Source organism: Choloepus didactylus, chromosome 13 (genome assembly GCF_015220235.1).
Source record: "Choloepus didactylus isolate mChoDid1 chromosome 13, mChoDid1.pri, whole genome shotgun sequence".
Classification (NCBI taxonomy): Eukaryota; Metazoa; Chordata; class Mammalia; order Pilosa; family Megalonychidae; genus Choloepus; species Choloepus didactylus.
This window is the reverse complement of record NC_051319.1, coordinates 26,352,269-26,368,623: the sequence shown is the minus strand read 5'-3', so window position 1 is coordinate 26,368,623 and position 16,355 is coordinate 26,352,269. Positions and strand designations below refer to the sequence as shown.

Here is a 16,355-nt window from a genome sequence, read left to right as displayed (position 1 = left end):
TAATAGATTTGGCAGCCCAGGCTCTTACCAAGGGGAATTAAGGAGGGTGGGGTTTTCTCTTTTTTTGCTTTTCCTTGTTCTTTTGACTACATCTGGTGTCAGGTGTACTCGATCCGCGGAAGCAGGTATTATTTGTGGGAAAAGACTAAGCGGAATGGCGGCCAAGGTCAAAGCGCTCCCAGAGAGGGCCCGAGGTAGGCCTGGGGGCCCTAGGACAAGCCTCGGTGTCCCCTCCCGAAGGCGCACACCTGAGGCCGCCCGCTGCAGCCGCAGGTGCCTTGAAGTCCAGGCGCGAGGGGCTGAGAGGGGGCTGTCCTCGCTCGCTCTCGGTTTTCTAACAAAAGCCCTCGGGTAGAAACTGCAGGGTACCACCCTGATCATTATTGGCCTTTTGTTAGCCTACCGATCCCCGGTGAGTGTGACTGGGTGAGAGTTTGGACGCAAAATCAACAGACTCTGGGTAAACCCCCCTCGCAGCGACCAGGAGCCCCGCCTTCCTATCTTTAGTGTTACCAGCAAGCAGTCTCGGCCGGCGCAGGTCTCTAAAAATCAGCCAAAGAGAACTCGTCTGGAACCCTTTCTAAGACGCTGGACCACAGGACTCTCATCCAAGTAGAATTTTTTTAAAAAAATTATTACCAACTCTGTTAAACTGAGGAAGGGAAGATTTCGTACATTGTCAACATCCGTTTTATTAGGCAGGAACGAAAGAAAAGTTTACATCTGGACACCAAAGAGATGCTGTCATGGAATTCCAAGCTAAGGGCTAGTTTGAACCCTTAGAAACCTAAGGAAGGGATTGAGCCTTATACAGTCAAAGCTCAATTTTGGGGAGTGGGCTTAATTTCGAATGATAAAATAGGGAGGATTTTTAAGTGACCAACTTGAAGGCTAAATTTTGAATTTTTGCATTTAGCCCTGAAATCAGTACCCATTAAAGGTGATCTAAGGTTGAAATCAAAGGCTCGGAGAGTTGTGACAATAACTGTGACGCCAGTGACCAGATGCTGGATGTCCAAGTGGTCATTTACGAGAGATGTGAGCATGTATCTCGATTCCTTAATTCAGACTGTTGAATTCAGGCGAATACTCACACCTGTAAAGACTCGAGTCACAACTACACAAATAAAAACATGTCTCTCCCGACTGTCTCCCATTCTCAGAAGCAATGCGGGTAAAACTGACGGACCATTTAACCTATTTAAATGCTCCCTGAATTGTCCCTGTATCCCTGTGTTAATTGCAGCACAACAGCAGGCAATGGCTACTCTAAATAAGATTTTTTAAAATCCTGTAAAAGATAAGCAGAAAGAAGAATAGCATTTGTGGGGGGAATTTTTTAAACAAAACTTTAAACTGGCTCCATTAAATATGTCGTGATCAAAACTGTTTGGCGGTGAATTATTCTTACTTTCCCTGCTGCTACAAAGACCATTGATTATGATCACAGGAGCCCTAAGCGAAAAGAATCAGGAAATTACAACCCCCCCCCACTCCCACCCCTTTTGAAACCCACACGAGTTTCTTGGTGAATCCCATTTGCTGGATGTCGTCTGCCAACTGAAGATCCTGTAGCGATCTGGGTAGGGACCAGCCGCGACATGTAGCCGTCTGTTCCTGGGCGGAACTTGGAGTATATTTTCACGCCAACAGGTCAAAATGATTTTTGCCCAGAATCAGGTTGTGTTTTCAAGTTACCTTTTCTGTTTAATCACGTGGTGCTTAAAAAACTGATAAACTTAAAGCAAACTTCTCAGTGCCGGCATCACAGAACCAGTCACGTTTCTCGGGCTTTTCGTGAATTCTCATAAAGGATCCCAGACCTGCGAGACGAACAGGTTGTACGTCGTTGGGGCATCAGTGACTACTTGTCTAAGCCAAGCCTTCGGGGCGTTTTGCTAGTAAAAGACAAGGTTGTAGATGATTTTAAAGAAAAAAAAAAAAAGAACAATTTATAAAGTTGACTGTTTAAAATATTTTAAAAGCTTTTGCAAACTGCTTAGCCTTACTTAAATACAACCCAAATTTCTTTTGTCCCTCTCTATCAGATAATCAAATAATGTCTTTTGCATTAATTGTCCTGTACATCAAAGCTGTACCTTTTTGAGCCCCCCCCCCCCACACACACACAAGAGAATCCAATTCTAAGGCCCCATTAGAACCAAATACTGGCTAATAATTTCAAAGATGATAGGCAAATTCTTTAAAATGGTATTCAATAAGCACAGCAGTTTAATTATTAAGCAACTGATAAATAATGAAAAAAATAAGAGTTCCATCTCCACCATGCCATTGTACTACAGCCTGAAGTTGCCCTTATACAAATACCCATTTCTAAACGTGTGGCTGATCGACGTACACAGCGCTTTCATCATCAGAAACCGAGTCCCCAAAGCACGCAGCTACGCTGGGGCGGGGATGTCGGAATGCGTGGAGTGTGTCCTCTTGACACAGAGACCCACGGGTGCAAGCTGGGATGGGTTCTGTGCACTTCCTACTTCCTCTCCTATCACAGCTCTTTAAAAGAATTTTTTAAACTCCACTTTGGATTGGTAAAATGTCGTCCTCATTTAATACATATTTTCCACAACCTGCTCGTTCTGCTAAAGGAACATATTTTTATTTGCGTACGACTAACATAATTTTCAAAGAACAACTTCGTTTCTTACATTTTCTTTCAAAACTATGGTGGGCATAAACGAGCAACATTTTCTCTTCCCTTTTCTGAAATAATGTATGGCAAGTAAACGGGTCCTAAGACAAGTCAAATGTTCAGCAATTTAATGTTTGTATATTCTTTATGCTGCAGGATAGGTGTAAAACTCTATGGCAATAACAATCCCTTAACTAAATATACCAATGCGATATTCACAAAACCGTCTAGTGGTTTCACTGGAATGAGAGATAAAGGATGGTTACCGTGACGCCATTGATATTATTTAAATTAAACTGCTATGGGAGAATGTAATTGTTAATAAAAGTCTTCTCCCCGCCCCTCAAGGTTTCCCCTCCCCCTCTGGCATTTTATGACGTGCCATCCACATTGAATGTAAGCAGAATTATGTAGATCCTGGTAGCCTACTGTATAACAGTAATGTACCACCTACAGGTCAGCAAAGAAATGCAGAGCGGAATTACCATATTTAGGGGATAGTTGTTTGAGAAAATGTATACCCTTAAGTATTTAGGGTACTGGTGTTCAAACTTTTTCTCTGTATGAAGACGTGTACATGTGTGTATAGAGAGAGTTCTATAAACGGACTGTGAGCACTCTCTGTAGTATCCCCGTGTTTGTAAATTAAAGCCTGACGTGCAATCATTCCACGGGGCTGGTTTAATGCATTTAACAGAGAACTAATGGGTCGTCTGTGTTGGAAAGCATACTCCTATTTTTCAATCCCGTCACGTAATGAAGCGGGTTTGCGCGAGTCTGAGGCTTCCACCTTTATCCATCCTAGATGCTCCTGTTCTAGAAAACCATTCCAACCACTTTCAGTTCCTGACTATTGTTAAAATGCCCCCCCACCTTTCTCTGCACCTATTCTTTTTAAAGCCTATTTTTGTCTTAATAGTATTAATAAACTATCTTTGCTATTTAGAAACTCAGTTAAAATCATCCGCCGAGTTCTCCCTTGGTCCTTCCTGCGAGCTGTAATCTCAAATACTGGATATAATCGGTCTTGGTAGTGGGCTCCAAGCTGCAGGAGACAGAAGCTACTTTTTCGTGTCGGGATTTTTACCTTCTTTCTAGCCTGGAGCGTGCGCGCTGCACACACACACACACACACACACACACACACACACACACACACACAAACTCGACACCCCCTGCTGCGTAAAAATAAGCTGCGGGATAACCAGTGTGGACAGAGACGCCCGGCTCAGGTTGAACCTGGGCGGTTGAGGAACCGCCCCAGCGTCGGCAACCGCGGACTATGGCTAAGGTGGGCGCTGGTGGCCAGGGTGAGGACGCATGGGGGGTCCAGCTCTTGACCGAGAGGCAAGGGAGATGGCCAGGCGCCGGGGAATGAAATCAAAGTTCCGTGGAGCTTGGAGCCCCCAGACAGTCGCCTCTAGGGCGGTCTAGGGAAACCTCCGCGGTTCTAGCTCACGCTTGGAGTGGCGGTTGCCGCTCGGTCTGCCCGGGTAGAAGCCCGCGAAAGGGTCCCGAAGCGCCAGCTTTTGTACCGCCCCGCCTTGGTCAGCCGTGAGCTGACGCACCCGCTCCCCCGGGACGCTGGGGGCGTCGCACTGCAGTTGGGTGGGGAGCAATTTATTCCTCGCGGTTCCATCCCAGCGGGTCCTCGGTTACTCCACCCTGCCCCTCCCATTCCTCCTCCTACTCTTCCTCCTCCTTCTCCACCAGTCTTCACTACCTTCAGATTCTCCACCTCCTCTTCTTCCTCCATTCCCTTCTATTTCTCTCTCCCCCTCGCTCTCCTCCCTCCCGCCTCACTTCTCCCTTCCCTCCCTCTCTCTCCTCTGAATAAGCAAGCTTTTGACTCTAAAAGTCACAAGTAATCCGAGAGAGAGAGAAAGAGAGAGAGAGAGAGAGAGCCCGCCGCTAGATGAACGGCAGGCAGGAGGGGATCTGGCACGCCGGCTGCGAGAGGAAACTTGACGCTTCTGGGCCACCATTTGCCACGGCCTCGCTCGAGGTAAGTACGCCTGGGGTCGCGAAGCTCCACACCTGGCAGGATCCAGCCCCCTCCCATAATCCAGGCCCCAGAGGGTACTATTAACTGGGGCTAGTAAAATATAATGCTGAAAATGAGGGAGTGTTTCGGGGTGGGGTAGAGGAAAGGATCTCCAGCCCAGCGGCGGGGACGGAGAGGATGCTCTGCGTTTAGAAGCTTGGGCACCGGACACTTGCACTCGGGCACCCTTTGCGTTCTGCTAGGGTTGCACACAACTGCGGAGGGTTTTCAGCTACTGAGTTTCACTCCCCATTCTGAGGGACCCCACAGCTCCCCTTCTTTATATACTGGAGTGCAAATGAACCCTGCTCTGTCTTGAAGGGAGAATGTGAGCTTCACTCAAACCATGGAAAGAGAAAGTTTGGCAACGCGCACGTCTGCCGCTCTCTGGAACCTAAACTGGGAACCCGAGACTTGATCAGGAAATCGGCAGTTTTCCCTTTTTCCTTTAAAACATTACCTTTAACGAAAAATCATATATATTCCAAAAAGATTATTGGATTACCATGTCTGATCAGCTGCTGATGACCTACCAATAAGCGTTTTAAATACACACGCACATTCATGCGCGCGCGCACACAAGCACACACACACATACACACACACGCTGCGGGTTATATGCAGTGGGGAAGGCCGTCATGTGTAACCAAGAATTCATAGGGAGTCGCGAGGGATTTTAGATGTGTAAAGGCTATGTACGTGTCCTCGATGTGTACAGAGAGCAGAGGGAGGGGGCAGGGAGAGCTCGAGTTGGCTGGGCGTTTTCTCTGTGCTTGTGTGTTTCGTGTGTTGTCAGCTGGCTCTGGTTTCTAAGCGCCGAGCGCTCCAGGGGCGGGGGCCCTCATCCACCATCCACCTCGGCACCCTAGTGGTGAAACAGGACTCATTTGTTTGGTGCAGAGCGGTGACGACCTAGAAGAGACTGAAAAGCGGTTAGGTCGGCCCCCTGCCATCCATTACACCTGCGGCAGATGGCTCGAGTGGTAGAATGGTTTTGTTTGTGGGGATCAAGAAGATAGGAGGCGGCTAGAACCTCGCCCCACTCTAAGGAAGTACCACAAAGAACCAAAGACACGAAAGAAGCCATATTCCTACCATCTAAAGCAGTAATGTTGTCGCTGTCCATGAGTGAACCTGGGACCTGTTATTGACCTTGGTGCCTGGCCCCAATCGACGATTTGGCAGAATTTTAGAGCCAGTGCTTTTTCAAATGTATTTTTGTTGAAGCGCCCACTTCTCCCTTCATGCACGCACGCACACACACACACACACACACACACACACACCTGTCTCCAACCTGATGCACACAGGTGTCCTTGGAGATCTAATCCCTGAAGCCAAACGTCAGAGGGCCCCTGAGGATTTTACGGCAGCTGAAAGAGAGGCCACTCCAGATGCTGGGGGCCACGACCCTGTCCCAAAGCGCTTTATGCATTCCGCCTGCCAGCTTCCACACACGTCCCCCCTCCCCAAAAAACCACCTAGCTAGGAGTAAGTGAATTTCAAATATATCCATTTCATTTTCACATGCAATGTTGTGCCTTTCTGATCAATATTGTCATCAATTCATCCCTTCCTTCCCTCATGCTCCTCAACCAGAAGGAGAGGAAGATACATACACCCTTGATGGTGAGCCCAGAGGGAGGGCAGGTGTGACAAAGGAACACAGGCACAACCTAATGACAGTTTAGCCTGTCTTTATTCCTTAATTTTCTTGCTAAATTAGAGGGATTAAAAAAGAAATACATTGAAGGAAACCTAAACAGAATGAAAATCTTGTCTCCACCCTTACTTCTTGCACACATCACTATTAAAAACATGGATATATGTGTTTGTGTGCACATAAATACATATTTTTATTATATATGTATACATAGTCATAATAGTTGTGAAAAAAAGAAATCATTTTGCAGGCCTCATTTTCTGTTCTAAATCAAGAAGCACTGCTTTCATTAGGGTTTCATACGCTACTACTTTGGGAGGAGGTGTTTAGGTATGCAGATAAAGCCCACCATTTTTGATACTCAAATTCTATTTATCTTTCTTAATGTGAAACGCCAAATAGACAATGTTTAGAATCAACAAAACCAAAGAATATTAACCAACAATGGAAACCTAGTAAAGATTTTGGAGTCCCAATAAAACTACATCCTAGAAACCCAGTGTTTCCAGAGAAAGGAAAATTTTCAACCCCTGTATTTTTCAAGGTGCTTTCAGTACACGAAAGCATCTCTGAATTAAGTTTGGTTGATGGGTGCTTGTTGTGTGCCCAGTGTAGTCTAATTTTTCTGTAATCATTTCCTTCTACTATAAAGGTTTCCATTTTACAAGGAGAAAACTGTCTTTGCTATGCAGTGGAGTGCAGGGTTCATTGAGAGAAATGTCATTAGGATGTTAACTCTTCATTATTAGTAATACAGGTTTGTCCATACAACATACATGCTTCTTAAGGGCCTGCTGGTGTATGTAAATTCATATATCAGCAGAACACATTCATTTCCACATGCAGGAAAATAACAAAAGAAAAAAAAATACTTGCAAAACCTATTTCAAAAGCAGGCTTCTTAAGCATTTTAAAGAGTTTCTTCGTGTTTTTTTTTAAGGAAAATAAATCCTGTTCTAAAACCCTTGGCTTTAGGGGCACTAAGAAATTACAACTGTATTTAAATAAAACAGAATAGCAAACTTTTGCAATTGTAGAGAATGCAGACGAAAAATTTAGACCCGACAAGATTCTTCCTCACCTCAAGACACTTTTGAACCCGGTTCCAACCAGTATCTAAAGCTAAGGAAAATAATTTCCAAGATGAACTCTTGAACTCTCAATGAAAAGGTTTTTTTCTTAATCTCTTATTTTTAAATGTGTAATATTTTAATGAAAACTCAAGGATTCAAATTAGTTCAAATACCTCCCTCCTTCTAGGGGTAGGAAGATGTTTTAACATTTGAACAGGTTTATACCAGAATCACACCCAGTCAGGTTTCTTAGGTCCAGGGGAGCCTCACAACCTGACACGGAGAAGCCAGGCACTTGGGGGAGTGAGTGCAGCTGAGGTCCGTGCCTCCTGCACCCCTTGCTGGGAACATATCTCCTCTCCACATGAAATAGCTATTAGTTTCGACAAGAAAGAGAAAAGTAAATCTGAATAAACGAATTGATTTCTTTCCAGCCTCATCCTTGCTAGATTTTGGGCGGGCCTGGCCATCCCTTGGCACCCTCTCCCACCTTTTCCAACAGAAGTCAACAATCGAAACCATTTAGCAGGAAATTTACATATATATATATATATATATATATATATATATCGAGAGAGGGAGAGATGTATTTACAATATACACACCCCCGTAGGTCTCAAATACATTATTAAAAATCATCATCCCTCCAAATTTGACTTGACTTCCGGTATAATTAATAAGATCATATATATATTAAAAAACTACGAAATCCCGATCCCCGGCGGCGGTAAGGACAAAGCTACAAGTGCCGGAGGCTGGCGAACAGAAGGGCTCGGCGGGTCCGCGTGCCTGCAGCCAGCCACTGTATGAGTCTGCGTCCTTGACTCACATATTTCCCCTAGTGAGGATAATGAACTCTCCTCGGTTCCTAATTTGCAAAGATACCATCTTCAGTCAGCGCTGAAATGGGGGTAGTGGTGAAGAGGCCTGGTTCATGAACTCATGAGTTTATCGTAAAACCAGGAGGCGGTGGCTAGCTGCGTCTGAGGATCCTTGGGTTCCCCAGGAGAAAGGCTGGAGGACGTGTGTGTGTGTGTGTGTGTGTGTGTGTGTGTGTGTGTGTGTGTGTGTGTGTATGTGTCTGTCTGTCTGTCTGTGTATTCAGTCCCATCCTACAGTCCCCTAAGGGTCTCTAGAAGTTGTGGCTTTGCCTTCCCCGGGGTAGGCGAAGCCTAGAGAGGCCTTCAGAGTCTTGCGTGCAGGTTCCGGAGACCTCCGAGTCCGCCGAGCCGGACACCCCCAGTCCAGAGCCGCCCCGACGGCCGGGGCGCGGTGCTGGTGCGGCCGGTAGGTGTCGCTGTTCCTCTGCGGGCTGGAGCCAAAGAGCCCCGAGCTGGCCCCCAGCACCATTCAACCTTCTGCGCTGGGTCTGCTCACAGACCACCAGAGCTTCCGAGAGAGGGTCGCTGCTGCCGGGCACTGTCCCTTCGCTCACCTGGGCACGACTGCAGCTACACCGGCCGGCCTAGGGTAGCGTCTTCAGGAGATAAAAAAGAGACGGGCCTGCTGGGGCGAAACTCGGGGCCCAAAGGAAGCGGCTCAAAGCCGGCTACTCCCGCAGCTTCCAACTCTCCCTCCTTTCTCCTCACGTGCTGTGGGCGGTGGCGGGACATTGGGAGCACCTTGGTGAAACCCGGAGTCGAAGGGTTCAACCCGGTTTCACAGAGGCTTTACAAATAAACAAGAGGTTGAAATTCCAGCTTCGTGAGAGCAAGCCACAGAAAGAGTGGCTCGTTTCAATTTTCTTGCCTTAAAGAAATGAAGAAAAAGGAAAACAAGAAAAGAAAAGACATCTAGATCTGGCCACATGCGTTAGATAATACTATCTTATGTACTGTGTGCACACGTCTGCATGCAGAGATGCTGGGTAATCACCACCATGCCCCCCCATCCCCCCACCCGTCCCCACCCCCGCCCCAAGAAGGAGCCAGTATTTGGAATGTGGTTGTCTTCCCCGAAAGCATTGCTAGTGAGGTATTATTCCTTTTCGGAAATTTAGCAGTTAGCACGTCTTTGGAATCTGTATTGAAATTCTAGGTATTAAGAATTCTGCGCCCTTCTCTGGTGTCTTGCGGTTCCCGGCCTTCCGCCTCAGCGCGCTGCGTTAAGAGATTATTAATCAGCGGCTTTGTTTTTGTGTGTGTGTCTCACAAGTAGGGGGTTGGTTTATGAATACCGAGAGAGACATTTACAATAGGTACATCCTATAGCAGACTGAAGATTTTATTATAATTCTGATTGTTTTGCACAGAGAAATCATTGCTCCAATTTGAAGACTGGAGGGAGAGGGGAGGGCGTTGAATCAACTAAATTCAGAAACTCGTGTTATTGAGAGTTTCCAAAATGGAACTGGCTGTATATTTAATTTAATATTTTAAATCATAACTTCTGTCAAAATGTGGGGGACATTTTGCTGTCAATTTTTTAAAAGACCTACATTTTATCTGTATTTTTTGGTAAATCGATTCGTAAAGAATAAGAACGTTAACAATTAAATATCAAACTGGAAGAAAGAAAAATACCGAAAGTCCAAAATATCTCGGCACACATTTTGTTCCTGACTCTGGGTCTCGGTCTCGAAATCTCGAGGACACGCCTGGACAAGTGACTGAATTTTCTTCAAGGCAAGCCTTAATTTTTTTCAATGTGAGGCTGGCCAACATCATCTTTAAATGCCATCCCTTTTGCGACGTTTCACAATATTGGCTCCTTTCTGTTAAATCCTATATCTGTTATACAATTCTAAATAATTATTTCTGATTGAGATGGCAAATTAATCTTTCGGTGACGTGAGGGGGCTGGGAAAAAAACACGTGTATAATTGAAGGTTGTGAAGTTCAGTGAGGGGGTATTTTTAGCTTGGAAACGTCCAAATTCAGGTATTTGTGTATCTCATCCTCCCATCCTCTCTACTCCCTCCGCATTTCACTTTTTTTCACGCAACCCTTTGGGCTCTCTTTCTCCCACCTTTCCAGTTTCGGTCTTCTACCTCCTACAGCGCCTCTTCTCTTACCTCTCCTTCTACACTTCTCTCTCTCCCCCTCAATCTCTCGCTCTCTCATTTATTGTTCTGATCCGTCAAGTTAGTGTAAAAGTAGCAAATGGGAGGCCCCGCACGGGTAGTTGCCCCTCTCCTCCGGGAGCCCAGGGCACTTTGGGGAGATGTCGGCGGCCGCCAGGTTCTCAGCGGGAGTGGTGGCCCTTGGTGCAGGGCAAGCTGCTTGCGGAGAAGTTGGGGTCTGCGCGGGGTTGCGGGGCTTATTCAAATGCTGCCCGCTGCTACTGTGATTCGCAGGGACTCGGCCTCCATATGGTAATGCGGGGCGGGAGTGTGGTGGGGGGAGGCGCAGAGGGGAGGGGAGGAGAGGGTGGGGGTGAGGGCGGGGTGGGAGGGGGCTCCGGCACCGCGCGCTCTGCTGCCGGGCTGGGACAGAGCACCCAGACCCGCGGCGGCGTCGGCAGCGGCGCTCCCCACCCTCCGCCACAGCACCCACCAAGCCAGCGAGCCAGCGAGCCACGGGACCTCGGGGTAAGCCACAGCGCACGCACGGCAGCGACGGTGTCGGTTCAGAAGCTTCGGGTTACTACTATGCACCAATAAGGGCTATTAGAAGCAGAAAAGGAGATTACAGAAAGATCAGAGATAAGAGGTGTACCTCTCTGTGTTTCTTGTCACACAGCGCGCGCACACACGCGTCTGTACACACACTCATGACAGACATCTATACATGCACACACTTCTAGCTACTGCCATCTAAATATATGCACCGACACTCTATGCCCTGCAATGTGGCCGGTGTGTTTGTCCTGATCCCTGCATAAAGGCGGGCAGGTATGTGCGAGAGTCCAGGCAGGAACAAACAGCCATGGCACAATTTAATTGCAGTCAAACGCGAATTGTTTTACTTAGTCAGATGCTCCCCAGCAATGGACAATTCTGCAACCAGTAGTGGAATCCTGCAATTATTCATAAAATGTGCCAAAAAATGTACTTTAGGAAATGCAGTCGTGCTATATATGGCAAGGTAAGAGCGAAATGAAAGGATGAGTGTGTTTTCATATTTTAATGTTTTACGTGTAGCCATCTGACCACTTTTTATTGGGTGGCATATCATATGAGCACTTCGGTGTAGTCTTGGGAAAACTACAGCCAAAGGTAGGGCTAGAAATGCCATAAGAATTAAGGTGCTGAAAATGGATGCTGGATAGTACAGCATGAAAGATGGCATACAGCTATGGGTCTGAAATGGGGGAAAATACATGTGAATATTTATTCATGTAAACCGTTGGGGAGGGCCGAGTCTTGCCCTGACTGTGCAGGTAAGTCATTCATAAGAAAACTAATTACCTGTGCATGTACATGGACTTATTTAATTTAATAAGCTGCATGTGTGCATATTTGCTGTTCTTTGTAGCTATGCAATTATGGATTCAGTCTTTTTAAAATAATATTTTGGGGAATTTAAAAAGTGGATCTATCTATATATCTAAGGATAGATACATAGATATAAATTCAAAAGCCATCATGCTGAATAGATATATGGCCAGGAAGGAAAATCCAAGCAAACAAGATTACCTTTGCTTGAGATCTAACTCAAGGCCTGTACATTTTAGGGCAAATCAATTGGTTTAATATAGTCAACTGCTTTGTTTGTTTATTTGTTTTTGTTTCAAAGTTAAGAATTAGGGTGCTTTTCAATCAAGATAATGTGCCTTGTTTCCAGCCATATTAAGATAAAAATGAAACTCAGTAAATTTTGAATGCAGCAGATAAGGTACAACATACAACATGGTTGAAAATGTCTTCCTTGCAGAAGGCTGTCCGTTGCTGTGTCTACACATTAAAAATATATATATATATATATATTGCAATAAGAAATGCCAGTAAAGCAATAGGGTGGTGAATGCTGCACGTTTCAGTAATTATACAAAAATTCTTTAGAAATCTTTGGAATCACTTCCCCTTATACATACATGATCTTAAAGGCACCGGCCCCGAAATGTGTCTTTGCTAATATGAAGTTAATTAGACAAACTTTGAGCCTTTAGCGAAGAGCATTACAGTCAATCGAGGTGTATGTCAGGAAAGGAAAAGAATGTGTCTTTTCTTTTATGACCAAACCAGGAGGTTATACAGCTGGCAATAGTATACATGACAGATGTGCATATTTGGAACCTTAAATAAACAGAAAAAAAAGACGGCAATTGTGCATATTTTCTAGCAAGACAGCACCAGACATTCGCCAGAAAATAAAGACAGAGACAAGAGAGACAGACATAGTAAAATAGCCCCCAAAGAGAGAGAGAGAGAGAGAGAGAGAGAGAGAGAGAGAATAAAACGATACAGCCTGAACTTTTCACGAATTAAAAAATGCAAATATATCTTTACATATGCATCAGCATTAAAAATAATACACGCTGGAACCAACGGGAGCGGGAGCAGGAGGAGGAGAAGGAGGAGGAGGAGGAGGAGGAGGAGAGAAGGAGGAGGAGAGGAGGAGGAGGAGGAGGAGGAGGAAAGAATGGAGGCGCCGCGGAGCCCTGATTATGCATGGGCTGGAGCTGCCTCCTCTAACCTGTTCTTCTCCGAGCCGGGCAGCCGGCGGTCTTCAGCCGCCCACAGAACAGGAGCCGAAACAACCGTTCCCGAAGGCTACAGCGTTTATTTTTCTCTTTTGGGGATTTTGGCGGTTGTTTCAGGGGCTTGCCAACTGGCCCCTTTAATTAAAAGCTTCAATAAAAGACGATCGCGCCAGGAATGCACCGGCTCCTCTTCGCGCAGGATTTGCATATTTTTTAATGCCCTAATTTCCTTGATGTATGTAAATGTAGCCGGACGTAGAGGGAGACAGGGAGCTGACGTCAATGGACGTGACCTCGCAGCTAAACCTTGAACGTGAAGCTGGGATGGGGGAAAACACGGAGCGGCAGCCGGCGGAGTCCGCAAGCTTGAGCTGCGGCGGCGGCCGAGCGCAGGCCTGGGGGGACCGAAGGGACCCGAGCAGCCCGGACCGAGGACCAGCCGCCGCCTTCTTTCAACACCGCCCCGCTACCAGTCTCGCCAGTCTTCTAGTCGCACACGCGGGCTCTTGTCCAGCGCCTCCAGTCCCACCAAATACAGTTCTTTTGCTTCCCCCAGAAAAACACCTCCACACCAAAAAAAAAAAAAAAAAAAAACAGAAAACAAAAAAAAAAACACAAAAAAACCAACAAACCAACAAACCAAAACCAACAAGAGCAACAGATAACAAACCAAACCAAATCCCCAGATGTTTTAGAACAATGCTCGAGTAGCTTTCAGAAAGAAGACCGACAATGGAACATTTTTTTTTTTTTTTGGTGGCTTCTTTCTACAAAAAGAGAAAAGGGAAACAGACAACAGCAAATCACTACTAAAATATGATACACGTGTTCCCAATAGGCAGCGGTAAATCGCCCAGTCGACTGGTAGGGGCTTCTCATTTCGGTACCTATTTACCTGTGCACTCGTTATGCGCGTCGGCTTCATTAATAGCAGTGCCATTAGCGCGCGTTTTAATGCGATGGGAGTGTCGTGTGTGTGTGTGTGTGTGCGCGCGCGAGCCTGTGTTGGGGAGGTGCTTCAGCTGGCAAGCATCAAGGCAGGCGCTGTGAGCGAGATGAGAGATCGATGCCTCTTCACGGCCACGTCTGGGGCTTATCTGCGGTGCCATCCAGGCCAGCGCTTCTGGGTTGGGGTTCGAGTTTCACCCCTTTGAATGAAGAGGCCAGAGAAGGTTACCCCTAAACAGCAAGGCCCTTCCGATTGCATTGTCGGGGGAGAGGGAGGAGCTCGTGGTGTGAGCTGTTCTGTGGGAGCAGCCCGAGGCGCTGCCTTTCGGGATTTGGCCTGGTGTGTTTTTTACTCCGAGCTCAGCAGCTTCGGAGAGGAGATGGTGGCTCTCCGAGATGCGACAGGAAGGCCTTCAGAAACCCCCCTCCCGCCACGTCCGTTCCCCCCGCGGCAGCCCCGTGCGCCAGTGTGTGCGTGCTCGCGCTGGGGATTAGGGGCCGCTGGCACTTCCCTGTGCCCATCCGCCCTTGCCTCTGCTTGCCACCCTCTCCCAGGCAGCTAAGAAATGATCCTCTGCCTCCTCTGGGCCGGGGCCGTACGGATCTGTGGCAGAGGGAGAGCAGAGCTGCCGGTAGGCAAGGAATGGGCGCCGGAGGCCGCAGTGTCAGCTTCTCAGCCCTGCTCTCGGCCGCCAGGGCTGCCGTTTCTTGGTTCCACCTCGCAATCCTAGCTTTGTTTTCCTCGCATGCTCCTGGCCACCGGGCCCCACGACTGTGAGGAGAGTGTGTGCGTGTGCGCGGGGGGCGGGAGCGCGCGACGGGCGGGGTCCCTCACGCCAAGGACACGCATGGCTGTCTGTCCTCCGGCTGCACTTGGCGGGAAAGCTAGGGGCCGCCGGCGGGATTGCGCGCCGGCGACTCTCATTACCACCTCCTGGCTCCCCCAGGGCTACATTTACATACGGGCCACTCTGAATTTTTACAGCGCTCTCTTCTCTCTCGGTTGCACGCGCGCAGCCTCGGAGCAACCATTCGCGCGCGCAGACGCCCGCGCCTAGGTTGCCGCTGGCCCCAAGCGAGAGAACAGGCCCAGGGGCACAGGCTGGCCTCGGCACGGCGGATTCCTGCACCTCCCCCTTCCGAGCCCACACCCTTGACAGCCTCTACTCTCCTGACGTTCCAGGAAGCCCACCTTCCCTTCAAGGCCCCCACCCTTCCCGCTCTGTACACTCTCACCCCTACCCTCCCATGTCTCCTCTCGGCCTCTCTCTCTAGAACACACATGCACACACACACGCGCGCGCGCTTTTTCTTCCCCCTCAAATAGATAACCCCTATGGCGCGTCCTTGATACCTTTTGAATAGCTCCGGAGTTTAGAGAATAAAAATCTTTATAATGTGTTGCTTGTCTTCAGCCAAACACGTTTAACAACCACAACAAAAAGAAAGGGGGTGGGTGAGGAAGGGGAACTTGAACCAAAAGACCTTTCTAAAAAAAAAAAAAGTCTGCAGTCAAAAGGTCATTCTCCAAGTTTGTAAATAAAATTGCAAAGGGAGTCCTTTAAAAAGAAAGGAGAGGAGAGAAGAAAGGTAGGAAAGACCCACAAGTTACATAAAATGGTGCACTGGAAAAATAAGACAGACCTATTCTTAAAAAAGAAAGAAAAAAGAAAGAAAGGAACAAACTAAAGGGAAAAAAGGAGAAGAAAATAAAAGGTAGAAAAGGCAAAAGAAGTTTCCAAAGAAATCTGTGCTTTGCATCCTACAATAGGAAAATGTAGCCATTGCCCTCCTTCAGACGAGACATTTCTAATTTGTTCCGTCTGTCAGGACGGGACTATGAGAGGTTTGGGTGCAAATTCATTATCTCTGGCAACGCAGAACGTAGTGTGGGGACTGAAAAAGACCGTGGCAATGGATGAACAATAGGGCTTCAGTTCATCAGTAACAAAAGCAGTGGGGAAATTGGTTGAGTTTCAGAGCACGTCCTCCTCGGCAGAGGGGGCTGGACTAGACCTTGGACAGCCCCCCCAAAAACTTGACGAGCCTCGCACACACCACTTCACTCTCCGCTCCGAGGCTCAGGGAGCAAGTGCCTGGCGTGGGGTCGAAAAGTTGTTTTTTTTTCCTCCTTCGTCTTTTGCGCCCTTGTCCTTCTCGCCGGAAGACAAGGCCTGTTTAAACTAGACGCAATCAAGCCAGAATCACCGTGTGGAAATGAGCGGCACTTTTAAATGTGCTAAAGAGAGGAGGAGAGAGAGGGATGACCTGAAATTTTTTTTTTTTTTTTTTTTTTTCGAGACGCCGAAAGGAGCCTGTTTGTGTGCTGCGGTGGCTGTGTGACGCTGGATCTTGTCTCCTGCCTGGCGCCTCGATTCCTTCCCAGCTGGA

The 16,355-nt window shown here is 47.4% G+C and overlaps 1 long non-coding RNA gene across 1 annotated transcript in view; it reads right to left on the bottom strand.

Moving 5' to 3' along the window:
- The window catches only part of LOC119508238, an 81,056-nt gene extending 67,483 nt beyond the window's left edge, over positions 1-13,573 (bottom strand). The window contains exon 1 of the long non-coding RNA XR_005211436.1: positions 13,010-13,573. This is a non-coding gene — a long non-coding RNA (uncharacterized LOC119508238). The remainder of the gene's footprint in view (positions 1-13,009) is intronic.
- Between the last annotated feature and the right edge of the window lie 2,782 nt (positions 13,574-16,355).